Source organism: Mytilus edulis, chromosome 7 (genome assembly GCF_963676685.1).
Source record: "Mytilus edulis chromosome 7, xbMytEdul2.2, whole genome shotgun sequence".
NCBI classification, from domain to species: domain Eukaryota; kingdom Metazoa; phylum Mollusca; class Bivalvia; order Mytilida; family Mytilidae; genus Mytilus; species Mytilus edulis.
The window spans coordinates 4,768,445-4,790,685 of NC_092350.1; the positions used below are offsets into that span (position 1 = coordinate 4,768,445).

The window sequence follows — 22,241 nt, forward strand, 5'->3', positions numbered from 1 at the left end:
TAACAAATAAGTAAACCCATGTTTCTTTCCCGAAAATTGTACGTAATAAACGTGGTTAGATACTTTTTTCATGAATTAGTTGTATAAACGTATTCCAAGTATGATGATTAACAATCTGTTACGGATATAGGAACCACACATCAGTGAGAGGTATGTTTTCCTGTGACATACACCGCACACCAACACTCCTGATCTAACAACTGTGGGTATATATTAGATCTTGTATGACTATTCTATCACTCAGGTTTTTTTTTCTACAATTATACTCAATATAAAATATGCCTCTCTTCTTTTAAACTACTTAATGTTACAAAGAAACGAAAAACAAACTTAACTAAAGAAACGTCAAGACAGTAAAACCAAACCCTAATCTATAAATAATACATTGAAACTATAACTTTTCAACATTATTGTTGATAACATTTTTTAATTCAATATAATTCAACACCACCTAATATGAACCAGAAAAGCTTGCAGAATTGCATTCATCTACAAAAAATCAATAAATCTCTTTTATATCTTAAAACATTTCATAATATTGTAATACATTGAACAATAGATCAATAGCGGAATTTGTTGATTTCAAATACCTAATTTAAAGATATTCGCTAATAAACAGTTAAGACCAATATTGGCAACTTGAATATATCTAACACATTCAATACAAAAAGGTGTAAGTCATATGATTATCCTCTTAGCATTGAAATATAATTTTGTATAAGAAACAAAAATTCAACATTTCTGTACAAAATGCATCATACCGATATTTGTTTATACTAACAAGCTCATGATTGTATTTATTTGTTTATACTATTAAATTAATGTTTGCCAAGTTATTCAATAATATTTTCTATTTTTTATTTCACTTTGTTGCTATTTTGTAATGGCGGTTTTTTAATGTTCACGTCAGTTTATTATTGTTCATTACGTAAATACGACGTTTTGTTTGAAAATTATTATAAATGGCTTCTTATACTGGAATCTATTGTGTCAATGACTAAATCTTCTTTTCAGCCTACATAATACGGTCAGACAAAAGTCCTTTTGTTACTAGGCAATGTGGTTTCTAATTATTTCTTCTTCAAAATCTTCATGCCACGGTCAATAAAAATGGCTTTCTGTCACTAAGGACGTTTCTTTCTAACTTTTTCTTTTTTACAAACCATCATGACACAGTCAGCGAAAGCCGCCTTTTGATACTTGACACGTCAGATTCTATATCTAACTATTTCTTTTATAACATCCGCATGACACGGTCAGTAAAAACGGCGTTTTGTAACTGGACACGTTTGATTTTATCTATTTTTTTGTTATTTATCTATTTTCTGTGTTTTAACGCCACTTTTAGGCACCGCTTTGGGGCTTTTTCGCTGCGGACAGTTTTTAATGGCAGAGGAAGCCGGTGCATCCGGAAAAAAAACCACCGACCTGCGATAGAAAAACTGATATTCCTAGTCAATCAAGATTGGAGTCGGGTGGACCCGTACGAGCGGGGTTCGAACCCATAACCACAGTGTTGACTTGCTAGTTGTAAAAGTAGTAAGTACGTAGACCTCGCGGTCACAGAGTCCCCTTTTTCTTTTTAAAACTCAAATGGCACGGTCAGTTAAAGCGGTCTTTTGTAAATTGATACGATTATTTCAAAGTATTTCTTTTTTTAAACCGTAATGGCTCAGTCAGCCTTTTGTAACTGGACTCGGTGGTTTCTAACTTTTCTTTTTCAAAACCTTATTAATGACACGGTCAGTAAAAGCGATCTTTTGTAACTGGACACAGTGGTTTCAAACTATTTCTTTTTCAAAACCATAATGGCACGGTCAGTAAAAATGGCATTTTGTCACTGTACACGGTGGTTTCTAGTTATTTCTCATTTTAAAATCTAATGGCACAGTCAGTAAAAGCGGTCTTTTATAACTGGACACGTTGGATTCTAACTATTTCTTTTTTAAAACCCGAATGACACGGTCAGTAAAGGCGGTCTTTTGTAACTGGAAATGATAGTTTGTAACAATGTTTCATCAAAGCCTTTCTGACACTGTCAATTGAAGCGGCGTTTTGTAACTGTTTATATTTTCACACGTTTTTGAATCATTTAATCCATCAAAGTGACAAATCACCGTAAAGACGTTATATATAATAATTACATGTACCTATGGGGCAGGTCGTCAGTTAAAGGTAAAATATCACGATTAATTTACATGTTCAGTTTACATATCATTTGTACCTTTTAATCTACATATACAGAGATACAAGGAACGCGCTACTGTATTAAAAATAGGTTAAAATCTTAAATCTTCTTAGTGTAGTGTTACCTTCTAGTCTCCAGGAGACTGACTGGAGGTTTTCATTTGTGCTCATGGATAATATGGAAACAAAATTATTGTGCATTCTAATAAAGGACCAACGATGGGATTAAACATTTAAAAGACGCTAATATCAATAATTGGATAGAGAACAACATTATATAACCCAACAAAGGTGTAATAAAAAGTAAAAGACTATTTTGATATGTCTCTAAAATACACGTATATACATTTGTATATAAAAATAAATATATAAATACATGTAAGTTCAAACAGAACGATTTAAACACATGCGATAGATATATGAAGCAACTGTCTCAAGCGAAAGCAAATCTGTGATTTTGTTAGTAGTTATAACCCTGTTTCGTTTGGTTAGTCTTACTCAGTCGTTAATTATAACTTTCTATGTAGTGGTTTGTGAGCGTGTTAGTCTTTTCGTCTATCGTCATGGTGTTGACAGCTCCTTTCAGTCTATTGCTCAGTCGTTAATTATAGCTTTTTATGTAGTGGTTTGTGAGCGTGTTAGTCTTTTTGTCTATCGTCATGGTGTTGACAGCTCCTTTCAGTCTATGATTGTCGGATTCCCTTGGTATCCCCATCATCATCATCATCATCATCATCATCATCATCATCATCATCATCATCATCATCATCATCATCATCATCATCATCATCATCATTATCATCATCATCATCACCATCATCTTCATCATCTTCCAATAACGGTCAGGAGTCGTAGACAAAACGAATGTCTTAGGAAGCCCCTCTCCACACTGGTATTTACAGTAACAACTATCTACATGAAAAGGATGTTTATTTTTGTTGTCATTAAGGCCGCAGCTACAAAGAGGCTGGCCGTGAAGTATTCAAGAGTGGCTGAGTTAGTCATTGTTGTTTGCAGCTGGTTCCAATTATGGATAATGTATGGAAAGAAGGATTGTTTGTACACTTCTGTGTTGTTGTAAATCTGCCTCAGTCTGTTCGCATCTTTAGTTCTGTTGTCACTTTTGTTGCTGATAATGTCCGTTTCTGGTATGGAAATCATGCCATTGATACATGATCAACAGGCGATGGTACTTACGTCGGTCTTGGAATGATTCCCATTAAAGAAGCTGAATCATGTGGTCCGAGTACACAGTTATTTCGTAGTGCATTTCTTTTAGACAATAAATGTAAATAAAAAAAATCCCACCTACGCTTTCTCAATAACATTTTTACAGTGTGTTGTACTACTTTTGGGACAAATTATATCAAAATTATAGAAAACTTCATCAGCTCTAACTCAAAATATGGACAATTTTGTGTTAAGGGGGTCTTGAAATCTTTTGACAGCTTCCGAAGTGCTAAATTTTGACCTTTTTCAGCTGGACCTAATCACTACTTTACCTAAATATTTATGACCCAAATATTTTTACAGTGTCATTTCACCCCCCAACTTGCTATATGAGGCATAAAACATGGAGAATTAAATTTGGAAGGGGTATAACAAAAATTGGCAAGTAACACACTGTCCACATTAAGGACTATATTCGTGAACAACGAAAATCAAAGGACGATAACTGTGTACTCGGACCATGTTAGTGACACATCCAGGTGTTTTATCTATGTGTTTATTACAGACATAACGGGCTCCCTTTCCTTGTACTTTGTCGAGGCGGTCTATGTCTTCGACTTTTCATTTTCCGCCCGTATTAAACGTTTAAAACAACATACCCGAAACAATCCAAATTGAGATGTGACAAAATGTATCTGTTGAAATAATCTTGTAGAGCATCTTTGAGTTAAGTATTTGGTTTAGCATTGTCTAAAATGTAATTAGTATTTGGTTTAGTATTGTCTAAAATGTAATTAGTAACAAATCTTATCAAATGTCAGAGTTTTATTATTCTAGGTAAAAGTTATTCAGGCGTCATTTCCTATAAAACTTGATACTATTGTATTAAATCAAAAGAAGAAAACAATCCAGCAAAGCATAAACATTCTATTTATTTTATTATCTAGACTGAATTATTAAGTATAAAAGGAAATTGAAAGATACCTAGATTAATTTGATGCATCTTATGCATGCATAATTAAAATTTTACTATCTTCATTGTTAGTTAACTAAACAATAGTACTATTACAAATGACGCGTTTATTTTTTTATGAACACCTGTGTGTAACGAAGATTACTTTACATTTGGTTACTGAAAATTTCTCCCGTATCAATATTTATTTAATAGCATTCCAGTGTACAATATCTTGGGGTTTACTGTCCATTGTCATCGATCAAGTAGGTTTGTGATGCACCCGTGCACGTATAGCCCACCAGCGAACCAGTGGTAAACATATAAAATAAAATTGAAAATGGAAATGGGGAATGTGTCCAAGAGACAACAACCCGACCATAGAACACACAGCAAAAGGTCACCAACAGGTCTTCAATGCAGAGAGAAATTCTCGCACCCGGAGGCGTCCTTCAGCTGGCCCCCAAACAAATATATATACTAGTTCAGTGATAGTGAACGTCATACTAAACTCCAAATTGTATACAAGAAACTAAAATTAAAAATAATACAAGACTAACAAAGGCCAGAGGCTCCTGACTTGGGACAGGCGCACAAATGCGGCGGGGTTAAACATGTTTATGAGATCTCAACCCTCCCCCTATTCCTCTAGCAAATATAGATAAGTAAACGCATAACAATACGCACATTAAAATATGTCGGCTTACACCTCAAAAGCTAACCAAACCTTTGTACAGACTTTTTCAAAAGGCATATAGTTTTGATACTGTTGTCAGGTCGTTAAGGATTGCACATTTTGGTATTAATATTGATTCACTCATAGGTTCTTCTCAGCGGAATTAAATAAAGGCAACAGTAGTATACCGCTTTTCGAATTTCATAAATCTATAGAGAAAAAAAACAAATCAGGGTCACAAACTAAAACTGAGGGAAACGCATCAAATATAAGAGGAAAACTACGACACAACAGAAACACAACATTAAAATGTAACACACACAGACACACACTATAATATAACAATGGTCATTTTCATCAAACACATTTATTCTAAAACCAGTTGCTGGCATGGTACAGGTTATGTTCTTCTCATATATTGTATGATGGTATGATACTAAATCCCTAACGGGAGGGATTGTGATTGATATTCATATGATGAAGGCATATTTTTTAATCAGTTGAATTGAGTTGGCATGTCATTAACTGATAGTAATCCTTTGTTAATGTATGTATCATTGTTACCTACTCTGATAGCGGACTTTTACACTGAGTTTTACTACTCGTACTGCTATGTGTGTCTTTATTCGACATTGGCTAGAGGTATAGGGGAGGGTTGAGATCTCACAAAACATATTATTAAAACCATTATCCCAAGTCAGGAGCCCTCTGGCCTTTGTAAGTCTTGTGTGTTATTTTTAAATTAAAGTTCATTTATGCTTGAAGTTTAGTATGACGTTCATTTTCTCTGAACTAGTGCACATTTTTTTGGGGGGGCCAGCTGAGGTCTATCTCCGGGTGCGCGATCTTCTCTCCGCGTTGAATATCCATTGGTGGCCTTGGGCTGTTATCTGCTCTTTGGTCGGGTTGTTGTCGCTTGACATATTCCCCATTTTACTTCTCGATTTTAAGCTTACAAGAAACCAATACTGAAATGATACACTATATAACTAATACATTGACCAGTTTAGCATCTTGAAGATGGACCGAGGACCTTTGAAGTGTTGGTGATTGTATTACAAAGTTATCTTTGATATAAATTATTTTATGACCTACAACTGGAAACCTGTTTACAATTTGTAAATCTCCCTTTTTTTAACATTATCATTATTTTCTTCATTCGTTGTTGATTGTTTTCATCCCACTTGGTTTTACATTTAAAAAACACAACAACGCTATATCATGGGTGTGAGTAGCATTTTTTGTTGTTGACAATTTCTATTTTGTGAATTTTCTGGAAGTGGGTGTCGTCCATCTTAAGCCTTGGTACTTGCTGTCATATATAAATCCCGCTAAACATCTTCATATAATGCTGGTAAATAGATAAGGTAAATTCCCTTGATAAAATCTGCACGTTATAGTATACCAAATATACTTAGAACACTTAATGTAAATGATCCCACTTTCCGATAATACAGTTCCTGACCACTTCTTTTTGAGTAGGTTTGGGTTTTAATATGTAAATAAGATACAGGAAACATGACAAGGACGATAATCCGGTTATTTCCGGTTGTCGCCAAATATAGAAACATCAATGAAGAAGCTCCTGCTTAATATGAGAACATTTAACTTTAATATAGAATCCCCTTTGGTAGGCCCCATTTCCACCTAAATTTAACTTTAATATAGAATCCCTCTTGGTAGGCCCGATTTCCCCCTGAATTTAACTTTAATATAAAATCCCCTTTGGTAGGCCCCATTTCCCCCTGAATTTGACTTTAATATAGAAAACCCCCTTTGGTAGGCCCCATTTCCCTCTGAATTTAACTTTAATATAGAATCCCCTTTGATAGGCCGAATTTCCCTCTGAATTTTTTTTACGACAGGGTCATTTAACGATATCCTTTCATAATCTATCTAAAACTCACAGAATCTTAGATCTAAATGAATAATTCAAAGGATTAATAACATATCGGTGCATTTTAAAACAATTGACCTCAGAATAAATTAATGAAGATGGCTCAATACTGTAATAATGAAAGATTTATGCAACTTCTTAGTATCTTATTCAAAAATGTATTGAAAGAAAATCCACAAAAGAATGATGCAACTGTCCACCACATTGCTGAGTTCAAAAGCTTTATATATGTTATAAATAAAAATAACAAATGTTAAATTCCTTGCGTTTGAAGTGCTTTCTATATAACCATTTTTTTAGATAGCGATATTTGAAAGCTAGAGGTGTATTCACACGAAGAGGGGGAGCTATATGATCAAAGCCAAAAATTATTAAATCACCATCAATATATGTAGCTTCTGTCAGAGATTTTCTTAGCATTTATCATATATGTAGTTGCATGTGACCCCTCCCCTAAAACTGCGTTTTTTTTTTTTTGTTGTGATGTTAATGTTTAACTATTTCAGATAAGGGCGACGGTTTGTTCTATTAAAACGTTTAAAGCCGCTGCAATTGTTTGCACCTGTCCTAATTCATGAATCTGATGTTCAGCAGTTGTCGTCTGTTTATGTGGTTTATAAGTGTTTTTCGGTTTCTTATATAGATTAGACCGTTGATTTTCCCGTTTGAATTGTTTTACACATGTCATTTTGGGGCCCTTTATAGCTTGCTGCGCCATGTGAGAGGAGGCTTCGTGTTGAAGACCGTACCTTGACCTATAATGGTTTACTTTTATAACTTGTGACTTGGATGGAGATTTGTCTCATTGGCACTCATACCACATCTTTTATATGTTTTTGGTTTGCTTTAACGATAATGAAATGAAATGATGTTCTTTTCTTTAAGTACATTCATGTAACGAATCTCATATCATATGTCCCTTGTGAGTATACACATTGTAAACTAATGACGGTTTTAAAAGCGCATTAAATCATTTGTAACAACCAGTGTAATACCAATACGCAATAACAAACATCTACAAACCCTGTTCCGGTTTTATAACTACAATGTACTTACTTATACCATCTATTAAATCAAGAACTGTCGTTTCACCTCATAATTACATAGGGTGTGACTTTGGAAACTCTACGTTTTAATTCCAAATAATTATCTTAAATCGTAATCACAAAATATCACCCCTCCAAAAAAAATAAAAAAATGAAAAAATAATTTTGTTAAAGACTTTAACGTTAAGTGATGCATGTAAATTCGGGCTAGTTCGCACTACGTTTATAGGTGCTATAGTGGTTTTTTTTTTATTGTTTTCTACCGCGGACCAGATAAACATGCTGGGGAAATAATATTATTCGAGGCAAATAAAATTTCTCAAATAAAGCAAACCAGTCTTGAGGCATGACAACACCATAATATGAATTCATTGGTGAAATAGCCGACATTAAAATGTTAAAAAACACTTAAACATAAAAAAAACATATGATCATGTTAACCGGTTAATACCGATTAAATTCAGTGTATATGATAGGAAGTTAATATAGAGACATACCAATTATTTTGATATGATAATTGTACTTTTAAAAGTTTTATTGAACAATAGTTTGTCAATTAAACATTTAAAGTGCTTTTGCAAGAAAGTTAAGATAAAATAGAAACTAGAAGATAAAAACGAAAAGTGGATGTTAATGAGAGGAAATATTCAAATTGCAATTCTCTTGTTGAAATGAATTTCTTATTATTTTAAAATGCGTTTTGCTTGCAGATATATATTTAAAGCTAAATTATCATGTGCTTATTGTGAGGGGAAAGACGGGTGTAACAAGAAGCAGCAATAGTTATCCGTATGAATCAAATAAAATCTACACTGGTTACTTATTGGTCGAGTTTGTGTTGATCAGTGTGCAGTTTTTATGCAGATTCTTTATAGACTTGCTTGTCTTTTACATGATTGTTTTTTTTTTTTATCTCTTCGACTTTGGAATCTAGATTTTCGCTGAAGTATCGTTTTCACTCTCCTTGTTTAATAATAAACGACACACTGTATTTTTTAAACGGAATATTTTAGTTGTTTGGTTTATGCGATAGTGAGAAATTTGTATTCTTATGTAATAATGAAATGTTGATGATTGAGTTGACAAAACCTGCAACAATATTTACTAAGAAGAAACGGTATTTCATATCAATAGCATTGATCGAAACAATTTATTTTACATTTTGATGAAGATGTATATATATATATACAAATGTATGTAAAAATCTCGTGATCAATTTTTTTTAAAATTTCTGCATCCTTCGCAGTTTAAAATTTTGATTTCAGTTTTATCCGTGAGTTTTACAACAGGTTTTTGAAACTAATAAAGAGCAAATGATAAAATATTGAATGTTGGAACTTGATATCTGTGGAATGAGACTCATGCTGAAACGCAGATATACTATGAAGCATCAAAACAAAAATATCGGAACAAAAGAAATACATCAGTCATTTTTTAATCGTATAATCTAAATAAAAGTTTTATGCTTTGTGCAAAAAATGATTTCATATTTGTTTATTTTCGACCAACAACATCAGACTTTGGATAACATTGCATATTTTACATGTACACATGTAGTTGTGTATTATGAGAATAACCCTGTAGGCTAATGTTCTATCATGTCATATGTACATGTAACACGCGTATCACGACATCTAATAATTAGTGCATGTCAATATTATGGCAATACTAGAAAATTTACTTTTTAATTGATCGCTTTTTAAATTAACAAGATTAAAAAAGATATTGACAGAAAGTATTGTTTCGTTGAATTCAAAAGCTCTGACACGAGGAGAAAGAAATCTTTTCAAAGTGTCCTAAAATGTCAAGATCAGGTTCTAAAATGGTAATAATATCAACTTTCAAAATGTTAATACCAATGCAACTTCATGTGTCATAACCAAATGAACTTAGACCTTACCTCTGAAATAAAGTGTTGGTAGTGACCTTTGTATGGTTAACTCTAAGACATTCAACAAACGAACACATGTTAAACTGTTTATTTCATTTTTTTTTAAATGATCCACCTTATTGTATGGAAATTATTGTTAATGTGCATTAATTGCCATTGAAATTACAAAAAAATGTATATTGCTTTCAATGAAGCTGAGTATTTTCTCTGATAAAAATGAGTTGGCTATACTTTCCTTTGAACCCCGCCATGTATGTTTATTCTAACATGTCGAACCGACCATATTGTCCCAATATATCAAATACTGACTCTTGAATTAGGCCAACTAAAATTAATTAGTAGATTTTCATCCAAATTTTTGAAAAAAATGGGGCGGGTGGGAGGATTTTATTTTTAAAATTTTATTTCATATGAAATCTTCTTGTCGCGTGTTATTCGATCATATATGCAAGTGTAATAATAAGCTTGTAAATACATCCATTAGGTATCATGTATAAGACAATAACAATCAAAACCAAGGAGTAACCAAAGACTCATAAAACCAAAAGACAAATAATAAGTAGGAAACAACACAAACTCCACTAAAAACCAGGAATGAAATCAGGTGCTCCGGAAAGGTAAGCATTTCCTGTACCGTATACGACACCCGTCATGTTATTTGTTTGTTCAGTTCGGTAAGGATGGAAGGTTGTTATGACTGAGGAAGAATATCACTGAGATATGATTTCTGACACACTTTTGTCATAATGGCCAATCAGCTCATGATGACAACCATACAATTGAGTGATGACCTTAATTTAATGATTCATAGCCCTGTCTTAGCAACTTGTGAGAAAACAGTATTCCTCGTTCAACAAAATCAGCGTACATGTACTTTTAGCTAGCTCTATAGTAACGTATCAATATTGAGACACATTTACTCCATATGCTGGTGCCGCTTTTTCAAATTCGTATTCAAGTATATATCTCTGATTGGCCACCACTGTTCTACATGTAATTGCCGCTTTAGAAACCTATTTTATAATAAACAGCAGAAATGTGAGGAAATGCTCTCTTCAGTTGGACTATCTACATGAAATATATTTTGCTTTCTAAGCTATGTTTTGTTGTCCGAATAAAATGAAGTAAATCCATTGGTATGCAACACGAGTACAATAAGTACAGAATAAAATGAAAACTCAAACAGTGTTGAAATAATAGTGTTGGTCCTTAATATGCAAGATGCAAATACAATGTATAATTACAATGTAGAACAGAGTTATTTAATAATGACTCTATCGTGGGTATTGTGACAGAGGATGTTTGCTGTTTTTTTTTTTTTACAAAAAAAAAAAAAACGAAGGCATGGATATATTTATTTCTAAGAGCTTGCTGTAAATTAATAAATTAAAAATGCGTATGTTTGTTGATTTTCTGAACTCAATATACGGTCATTAATCTAAAAAGTTCATGCTTGTGTCAATTTCTTTATTCCAGTCAAATGTGTTCCACGATTCTGACGCTTTTGGGTTTCCTTCACAGTCCAAATTTCTTGATTCCAGTCAAATGTGTTCCACGATTCTGACGCTTTTGGGTTTCCTTCACAGTCCAAATTTCTTGAAAGTCATTGTATAAATAAAATAAATCCAAGGTGTTTTACCCGCAAACATTTGTCATTTGTCATGTTTGTGACATCATGAGTGTACGGCGATTTGCGTTCTTGGACACAGCGAATATTTCACGCCCTTCTCATAATCAATCTTTTAATTTATTCTCGGTAAATGATGTTGTGATCATAGATCAGCAGAATATATCGACTTAATCATCCAGTTAGAATACTCTTAAGTAATACGAAAACCGAAATTTAAAACAAGAAGTTTTACACGAAACGAAATATCGACGGTTACAGGTAACGGAAATGAACAAAATCCGGAAATCGTAATTTTTTCAAAAATAAAAAAAATCGGGGCGGGAAGATTTCAGAGGGGCGGGCGGGGATGAAAATCTATCAATTAATTTTAATTGGCCTTAGATTAAACCGTTAAAAAATTAGTAAATTTTATACTTTCAAAAAACATATGTATAATTGATTTCTGACTAAAACTTCAATGCGCGATTTAAGATGGCACATAGTACTTAATTATGTAAAGTTTAAATTAATATACAAATGTAACTATATCTATACTACTCAGGAAATGTACAATGAAATTCACTTCACTTTTATAAGCATGCTTACACAATGATGTAATTAAATATATCCTAATTGTTATGATTTAAGATCTTATATAATGAAGCAAGGTGGATGATAATGTACTAAGGAACAAAGTTATCGCATTCATTCATTATTGTTTGCCTCAAATCCAGTGGCAAACATTTCATGCATTCAGAACGAGAACAAATTCGCAATAGAAACAAGAGGTTGAAATGTACGGGTCGACAGGGATAAAGTTCTGGAAATAAAAACTGGCACTGGAAAAAGTGCATTCGGGATAGAGAAAGACATATTGTCAAGAAACATGCCATCTACAGAACATTGAAGAGTAATGGCACTAATTCTAAACATGCAGAGAGTGTCAACTTCTACACGAGGCATCGGATTTAACTTCCCTATTCTAAACAGACATGGCTGCGAATTTATACATCCCGGATCATCCCGCATAGTGACAGAGAAGACCAAAGTAGCCATATGTATATACCCTAGTCTCCTTGGGGATTTTTTTTAACATCTGAAAGTTAAAAAAAACAACACTTAACAAAATCTTATCATATAAGAAATATAGCACATACACGAGGGTTAGATATGTCAATGTGGCATACAAATTAAGCCGACACTTTTATTAATTAAATCCAAGATAAACACGTTGATATTACAACCATCTTATCTATATAAACCTTGTAAATTTAGTATTTTGTAATTATGTCAAATTGGCCGCAAGTACTTTTTCGAGGCGATATTTTTGTTTAACCTGAGAAAGATAAAACAAAATTAGTGATGGTTCACCTGCAGACTTAAAGGACCAATAATGGTGAGGTTAATTATACAATTCCCATCAGTATATGAAGATGGCATTTATTACTGTAAATTTTTCACCATTGTTTTAAATTTTTTGAATGGGTTGTATGTTCAAATTCTTATAAATTTAAAGCGTTTATGAAACATGGTAATATAATGGTTACCCAGACCTCGATTTTGAATTTGTTATTCCTGATTTACAAATGCAACTTCATTCTTCACCCCGGAGGCAATATATGAAATATTAGATCAAGAAAGTCAATGGTTTTGTAGAAAAAAATCGGGTAACCTTCAGTTCACAGAGTACGACAAACCGACGGAATCACTTGTAACATCAAATACCTTTAGTAGACTTTGATCAACAAAATACATGTATCTCGTCTCAAATGAAAACAAGTACATGATTAAATATAGAAAGAGTGATAGTCTGGTCTATCAAAGTACATATACTAACCTTGGTTAAAGTATACATCAGAGATTATGTAACATGTGCAATACAAATTGGGTAAAAAGTCGTTTTGTGAAGTATGCAGAAAAAATATGTCAATATTATGGTCTACTTAAATATATTAATATTTTTAAAATGTTAAGTAAAACCTGAATATAAAATTCACTTAATAAATAACATACTGGTTAGCTTCTCTATACAATTTTCCCGTTTAATTCAGATAAAATGGAGAGGTTGATGCATAAAGCCCTTTGTGGCTCACATGCGTTTTTAACAGAGGTTGATGCATAAAGCCTTTGTGGCTCACGTTTTTTTAACAGAGTTCGAACCCCTCTCCCTAATCCTTTAAAAAATGTGTTCAACTAAAATTCTGTAACTATATAGTATGTAACCTGTTGTATGTCATCTTCAGTAAAAAAAAATTGTTATTGGTCAGATTGTGTTTGGCAATATATAAAAAAGAGAATAGGGAGTGAGTAGAAACGGAGAATGTGTCAAAAAGACAGCAATCCAACCACAGAGTAGAAAATAACCCAAGTATATCATTGAATAATAATAAAAAAACAAGTTTATTTACATTAACACTACATTGCATGCAGATTTCAGACTTTATTTATACACATATTCAGACTTCATCTATACACATTTTCTTTACATTACAAATAAGTAAAACAAGCAGGTGAATTATTGATTATCTATAAATAGTCTGCAGCAGCTTGTGCATGCTATGCTTACTTACAAAATGTATACATGCAGATTCCAAGTACATTCTCGTATTTTTATAAATACTTTGCGCTAGTTGTTTTGATCATTGTAGTGTTCTTTGACGTGGAAACTCATAGGCGGATCCAGGGGGGAGGCGTGACTGGAGCGGGCCCCTTAATTAGGTCAGTCAGCGCCATCCCCCTCCCTTACAAAAAGTTGTGGAGCCGCCACTAAAACTGGTGTGAAATACTTCAAGATAGTGATAACATACTATTACGTGTATTGTGTTTTGTGTACTAAAATATCTAATGATATTGGGCTTTTATTTTTTTAATATATGTTTTTTTCATAAAATATTGGCTTAACCATATATGCAATCATAACAAATGGGGTTAAGTATTTAGAATCCATAATTTGTTTTTTTCTAATATGTCATATCACGGAGTAAAGAAAATCTGCAAATACGTATTTGAAGAGGTACATGTAGGCATTAAGTATCGTCACATCATTCCACTAAAATAGCGACCAGGGGTGGTGTTCTCGAAAGTATCCTAAGATTCGTCTTAAGTCATAGATAAGACCAAATTTAGGATGGACTTAGGATTGACTTAGGACACTTTTAAGTTGTGTCTCGAAGCTATCTCAAACACATCTTATGTTAGGACGTCATAAACATATCCTATGTTCGAAATTTTAAATAGTCAAAGTAATAGTTTGATAAAACATGTATTAAAGACGAAACCAATTAATAAAATTGTTTACGAAATTTTATAATTACTTGTATCTAATTAAATGCATGATTTCAAATGTAAAATATCAAATAATATTAAAAAGGATTGTGATTTAAACAATTTGTTTTGAAATGAGAATATTGAATTCGTAGTGTCATCGTATCGTAAAACACGAAGTTCAGAGTTTAAAATCATGCACAATTTCTTTATACGAGTTAATAACCGATGGTGCGTTTCATTTCATGTTAATCTTCACGTAAAACATTGAGAAAAAAGCACACACAAAGTTAGGATAGAGATATGACGATCTTAAGACACCTAATTAGGTGTCCTAAAGTTAGGACGAAATATGTGATATATCCTAAGTTACGTTAGCTTCGAGAACACGACTTAGGATAAAGACTTGTCATAAGATGGTCTTAGGACACGTCCTAATCCTAAGATAGCTTCGAGAACACCACCCCAGATTTTTTGGGAAGGACCGGAGTGATTGCAAGCTAAGCTTAAGTTTTTATATTTTTAATTTTTTCCAACGAAGGTCCATGATTCTCTCCGGGCAATCCGCCTTACTCCACCAATAAAACTGGCCACCAAGAAATAGCACTAAAGTGTTAAAAGTGGCGCTAAACACCAAAATCAAACAATAACTCAATCTGTTTTTAAAAGTGGTTTGTGGACTATTCTGTATTACTATTCAATTTTATTTGTCCAACCTTTTACGGATTGGGAATTTGACATGAGACAAAATTCTACAAAGCCGTCTTTATATGTTTTTCTGAAGCATATGCGTATTTTATATGATGTCTTATAATTCAAAATTCTTATTTAGTATTGAAAGTTAACAAATTAGTGGACTCAAGTTTTCATTGGAGAATGCACATGAAGATATTTATCATTTAGGAGCATTCCCTGAAATTCAATGTTATACTATATTCCGACATTTTTCGGATCATTGGCCTTCAAAAAATCTCTCTGTTTATGGTAAACTCAGGTTTTCATTGGAGAATGCAAAGGAAGAGATAAAAGTTATCATTTAGAAGTAGTCCCTGAAATTCAACGTAATGTTATCTTCCGAAATTATTCGGATCTTTATCATCAAATAATCTTTTTTGTTTTGTTTAGTGGACTCAAGTTTTCATTGGAGAATGATAAACGAAGATATTCATCATTTAGAAGTATTCCCTGAAATTCAACAATACTTTCTGCTTTGAGTAGGACAACAACAAAAAAAGAAAGATTATTTGAATGTTAATGATCAGACAAATAGATGGGTAAAAGTATACCATTAAATGTCGGAATATAGTACTAGTATATCGTTGAATTTCTTGGAATACTTCTAAAGTAGAAAGTATTATTTCACTGAGAAGGGTGTACAAGAGTTGATTGGTCCAAAACTTAGCCAAAGCTAAACATTTGTAAATATATTGAACAAATGACCTATTGAACATTTTAGGAAGCGTTTTATGTACACCATCTTTCTTGGTATTATTTGTGTGTTTTTTAAAAAGCGACACTCCGTCAGTTTGTACAATGACGGGAAGTATAAGTTTCCCTTTCGTAGTCTTACTACTGATGTAATTTATGATGAAGGACTGGTCTTATACAAAAGGAAGATGATGAGGGACTGGTCTTGTGTGAAAGTAAGATGATGTAGACAGAAATTTACCGATCAATGTTCAATGATCTAAAGAGGTAAACATAGACGGCTCGGTTGTTATTTATAAGTTTCCCATGCAATCATATACACTGAGACGTGTTAAGTGGCCACTTTCATTGTCAAGTTGTTTTTAGTTTTCAAAAATTATATTTTTTTCTCTCTCAAGTTTACAACCTGGTAAGCGATACTATATTGTAAGTGCTATGACTGTTATTATTATAGTGATTAGTATTATAAAAGTATTATGTTTTATATTTGAATAAGTAATAAGTTAAATTGGTACTTAATAAACACATTTACAGAAGTAACAGTTAAATGGACATTGATAAATAAATAGCTAAAATATGTTGTGATAGTATATGAATAATGAAATGTGGTAAGTGTGACAATGAGACAACTATCCATCAAAGTTCAAAATAACGTGGATGCAAGCAATTATATGCAACCGTAGGTGCTTCAATAATGAAACAAAACATACCGTTTAGTCGGCCATAAAAAGCTCCCACATACAAATGTGATCAATAACGACCTAAATTATATAACAGAACAGTTTACCTTGCTATCAACACATAATAGTAACAGAAACACAGCATAGCAAGAAGACAATGAAAAACAACAGATAGTATACATTGGTTATAAAGAGGGAAGACTAACAGACATACAGATAGTATACCTTGGTTATAAACAGGAAAGACAAACAGACATACAGACATACAACACATTACAACATATCTAAAGATTAAACTGCGAAAGTACTTTTTTTTTTGCATTTGTCGTTTTTTAATAAACCATCTTATACATGTAACTATTAAGTCTTTGGATAATTTTATTTCATTTCATTTAAATTAAAATTAAATCAATTCTGTTATAGTCAATAAATATTATAATACGTTGTACAGTATCAATATGGAACTAATCTTGACTATTTGCAAGTCATTTGTCTGTTTATAGAATTTGAATTATAAACTTGAATTTTTATCTGCTCATTTATGTTATTGCTAACTCAAATTTAACGAAGACAAATTTGCATGGCTATTTAATTAAGCAGAGCTATTCTGTTAAATAAAATGTTGATTTAGTCAGAGAAATTAACAAATTAAGATAAATAGTGGATTCGAGCATGAGTCTAAGTGTTTACAGACAATGAACTTGTGTTATCAATGTTGATCTACCAACGAATTTAAGATTATGTTTTAATCTTCCGGTATTCAGCCAAAACCTAAAAGTGGTATCTAGTAAACACGGAAGCATCCATGATGATGGATTCTTGACAATTTTACTACCCGTAATGAAATGGTCATTTTCTCAGGTTTTAACAACAGAAAACAAAACATTACATAATTTAATATGATATTATAGTGCTTGTGTTACCGTTATACATGTTGACCTACAGGTGTAATAAATTTAATTACAGGTAGATAAGTGATATGACAATATAGTGACAGTTTTATGCTTATGAAATTAAATATTTTAACATAGAATAATCACTTATACATATATTAAAATTAATTTTATTCACCAAAAATAATGTATTTTTTTGTAGTCATGGTGCTCGCGAAAATATTTCTTCCTGCACGCCTACCTCTGACACAGAGCTAGCAAAGGTCGGAATATACCAAACAACAACAGAGAAATGAGGACAATACAATTTATCCTTTTCGCCTTCTTACGGAAGCCAAAGATGCATAAACTAAAGGAGCTTCCTTAAATTTACTTTTTGTTGTCCCAATATCAGGGCGATTTCCTTCACATTATAAAAGAAAGTGTGAACAATTAACGCGTTCAAGTGTTAATTAAATAAACGTCAGTGTTAATATTTCAGGTAGTAGGTGTTATTTTTCTAATATCTGGGTTTGAATGTACCAAGACTCCGTGTTGAAGACTGTATTTTGGCCTATCATGGTCTACTTTTACAGATTGTGACTTGGATGAAGAGTTGTCTGATAGGCACTCATACCACATCTTCTTATAACTATTGAAGCAAGTGTGTGCAATCATTATTTATTAAAGATCCTTTAAAATTGTGCTTCCATATTAAAGCTGTTTAGCTAAGCTTTATTTTGAAATAAACATTTTTGCAAACCAACAATTGTAGGGAATGCAAAATTTTAAGAACCAAAATTTTATTAACAACTCAAAAACAATTGTGTATTCCGTTAGTTTTCTCGTTTGAATTGTTTTACATTGTCCTATCGGGGCCTTTTATAGCTGACTATGCGGTATGGGCTTTGCTCACTGTTGAAGGCCGTACGGTTACCTATAGTTGTTAATGTCTGTGTCATTTTGGTCTTTTGTGGATAGTTGTCTCATTGGCAATCATACCACATCTTCTTTTTTATATTGATTAGAGTATGGGGGAAATTTTTTAAACCAAAACAATGAAAATCAAAAGCATTCATAATCTATAATTTATGATATAGACAACTTTATATATTCAAATATAATATTGAATATTATAATTGCAGAAAAGAAAGATGTTTGATATACGCAATGACAGCAAACCAACAAAAGGGTAAACGAAAGTAATCAAAATTTAACAAACAGTTGGAAAAAAAACACGTTTTCTACATGATAAGTCAAGAATAGTTGGAGTGTTTTCTAAAATTAAATAATAAAAAAATCCATCTTAACATGTCAAGATTTAGGACCAATAAATTTCCCTGATAAAGTTAGAAATTCACATATATTGAATTACAATCAATGCCATTAACCCAATAACATAAATTCGTTTTATCTATATTGTACATGTCAGGAGTTTTAGTTAAAAGTCGTTAAGTGTTAACTTTAAATCATGTTTTTGTTCGGATATCACTTCACATTATTTGATTAATGCGGGTCGAATTGTCGGAAAAGGTATCTGCAAAGTCATCTGTATACTCATAAACTCTTATTAATGTGAATGTTTAGAATTAGTGATCATATTAATGTTGATCATTTACGATTTGTAAAATTTCAAATATTCAATAAATGCTATTTTTTTTTTGGACATGTCCTATATTGTAATTTTGTATAGCATATAAAAATTCATGCTGAATTTTGCCGTGTTTACACATACAAGAAAATAAAATTTCATAAATTTCACTATTTGCAATCGAATTAAGTGTAGTTAAACATAAATTTATCCATAGGAATTTTAAATTGGTTTACACTGTTCGGTGTGAGCCAAGGCTCCGTACTTTGACCTATAATGGTTTACTTTTATAAATCGTTCCTTGGGTGGAGAGTTGTGTCATTGGCACTCATACCACATCTTCCTATATCTTCAAATCAAACCAGAGGCCTTAAAAATCCTGTGTCGCTCACATGTCGTCAATGGTCACACTCGGCCATTACACAAAAACAAAATGATGAGTTTGTATTACTGATATTTTTTCATGTATACAGTATATCTACATCGACTACAGATTTGACAAAAACAAGGACAATAACGCTGTCATCTTGAGCATAAGATTAAATGGAATAAAAATAATCCGCAGTATTTGACATAAAGTAGACATTACACTGTTCAATTAGGATTTACGTCATTAAAAGATTGATTGAATGATTATTGTTTGCTTAACGTCAGATGACAAAAGGTTCGTAGTTTTTAGGACGAGAACAAATTAAAAATAGATCTAATAGGCACGATATATCAATGTTCTTTTCACTTTTTGCAAAGTGGAACAACTGGGCTTGCAGAAAAACTGAAATGCGGGGTATATTGGTTAGAGAAATAAGTCATGCCTTTCAACAGGCAAAATAAGTGTCATTTAAGTAGTTGGTATCATGGTCATTTAACAAACAGGAGAGTGCATGGGTTAACAAATGGTTCAATAACTGAACACATAGATATAGGAAGTTGTGGTATGAGTGCCAATGAGACAACTCTCCATCCAAATAACAATTTATAAAAGTAAACCATTATAGGTCAAAGTACGGAGACTGGGATTACACCGAACAGCAAGCACAAAGGGTCCCAACATTTACTAGTGTATACCAATTCAAAATTCCTATGGATACATTTATGTTTAACTACACTTAATTCGATTGAAAAAAAGTAAACCATTATAAGTCAAGGTACGGCATCAACACGGAGCCTTGGCCAACACCGAACAACAAGCTATAAAGGGCCCCAAGATTACTAGTGTAAAACTGATCAAACGGGAAAAGGCATGCATGAATGATAAAACCATTATATTATTATATAATAAAAAACATTGTAACATCGTCACTAATATTTCTACAATTACTGCTCCTGCTTTATAGAGTAAAATAAAACTTTTTCCCTTAAAAAAAACCTTGAAACTTAATTTTCTTTTACATGTATATTGCTTTTTCCTGAAATTTAATCTACTTCAATCCTACGCAAAAACGCAAAACTGTCCAACATATTGAAGCAAGACAACATTACAACCTTATTATATTATATAAATAAAAGGAGTTGTTGGGTATACGCTAACGAAATAAATTATCAATAATCATCTAAGAGTACAAGACACAGACGTTAACAATTAACAAATGCTGTTTTACAGTACGTCAAGCTAAAATCGCCAAATTCTAAACTAACATTAAAAAATTAAAACTCCATAATCCTAATACATATCTTTTGCCCTTTTATTCTATTTCTGTTATTATTTGAGGGAACAAAATTAATTAGATATAAAATGCTAATATGAAGATAACTTACCATTAATGGAAAGTCCATTATTACAGAAGTAAAATTGAGTGGTCTTGGGAACAAGGAAGATACCTTCATTGGTGTTTAAAGTGACATGCAGTGTTAAATATTAACTCTTTATAAATCTTTACTTCCTAATTCTTTAAAAGTCAGATTACAAGCACCGATTCATTTGCTTGTCAGTTATTTATAGTAACAGTAATGCATTTTAATTGCAATTTTCTGTTGCTTGTTTGATTGCATAGCTAAAAGTTAGTTTGGATCAGGAAGAATTAGTTTGGAGCACTATTACCTGTCTAACCAATCTAATTTCAAGGCTACTTATACATACATACTCTTTGAATCTATTTATGTATATCCAACCAAATTTTAAGAATAAAAGTATATTTGTTGTATTGAAAGATATCCCTGACCGAAATATCAAGTCACAAAAACAAGGAAGACATTTCATCGAATAAAGCGTATCACAAATAGTCATAAAAAAAGTAAAACTAAAAATGGAATGATATATTAACAATGTGTTGATCACATGGATGTTTACAAATCCAGAAGAATCCAGTAAATTTTAGGCCGTATGTCATCGTTGTGGAATGTCAGCAATGCATTAAAACAAGTATTCAAAGTCAGTTTAATACTGATGCATTTTACTATTTAAAAGTATAGGACATGAGTATAGCAATATAAGTTTTGTAAATGCTGACAATATTTTAATAAACTACGCATTTTAATTATAGATCATTATAGTTTGTATTTTTCACCCAGTCGAGTTTTGGAGAGAAAAAAAATAGCCTTTTTTTCACTGCTAGCTTGGACTTTAAATAAAATACTTTTGGGTTTCCTGGCATCACTCAACAGACATTAATTGTCAAATGCGCATCTAGTGCATTTAAAAATATCAGCAGTAGTCATACCATGTTTTTGTAGTGATAAAGTTTAATAGTGTTAACGCATGCTGTCGCTCCTTACCCACAATCTTGTGCTCTGTTCGTCAATCATGACACCATATAATTATATATTTGTCATATGCAACACGACGGATACCACACGTGGAACAGGAACACTACTCTTCCTTAGCTTATGCGTTATATTCACTTTTCAGTGGAGTAGGTGTTTTATTTTTTCTCTGTAATGCGGACGGATGTTTGTCTTTTAAGCTGGGGTCACACATTCACGATTTTTACTGCCGTCCTTGACAGGACCATTCCCGATTAAAATTTGTCAAAAGTCTGATC

General features: G+C 32.3%; 1 protein-coding gene across 2 annotated transcripts in view; it reads right to left on the reverse strand.

The window, feature by feature from the left end:
- The window catches only part of LOC139529773 (ETS-related transcription factor Elf-5-like), a 39,407-nt gene extending 18,104 nt beyond the window's left edge, over positions 1-21,303 (reverse strand). Inside the window, exon 1 of one of the 2 annotated variants that reach the window (XM_071325655.1) lies at positions 21,019-21,303. The gene's annotated coding sequence lies outside the window, so the exon portion shown is untranslated. The remainder of the gene's footprint in view (positions 1-21,018) is intronic. The other variant, XM_071325658.1, reaches the window with a different exon arrangement.
- Positions 21,304-22,241: the final 938 nt, after the last annotated feature.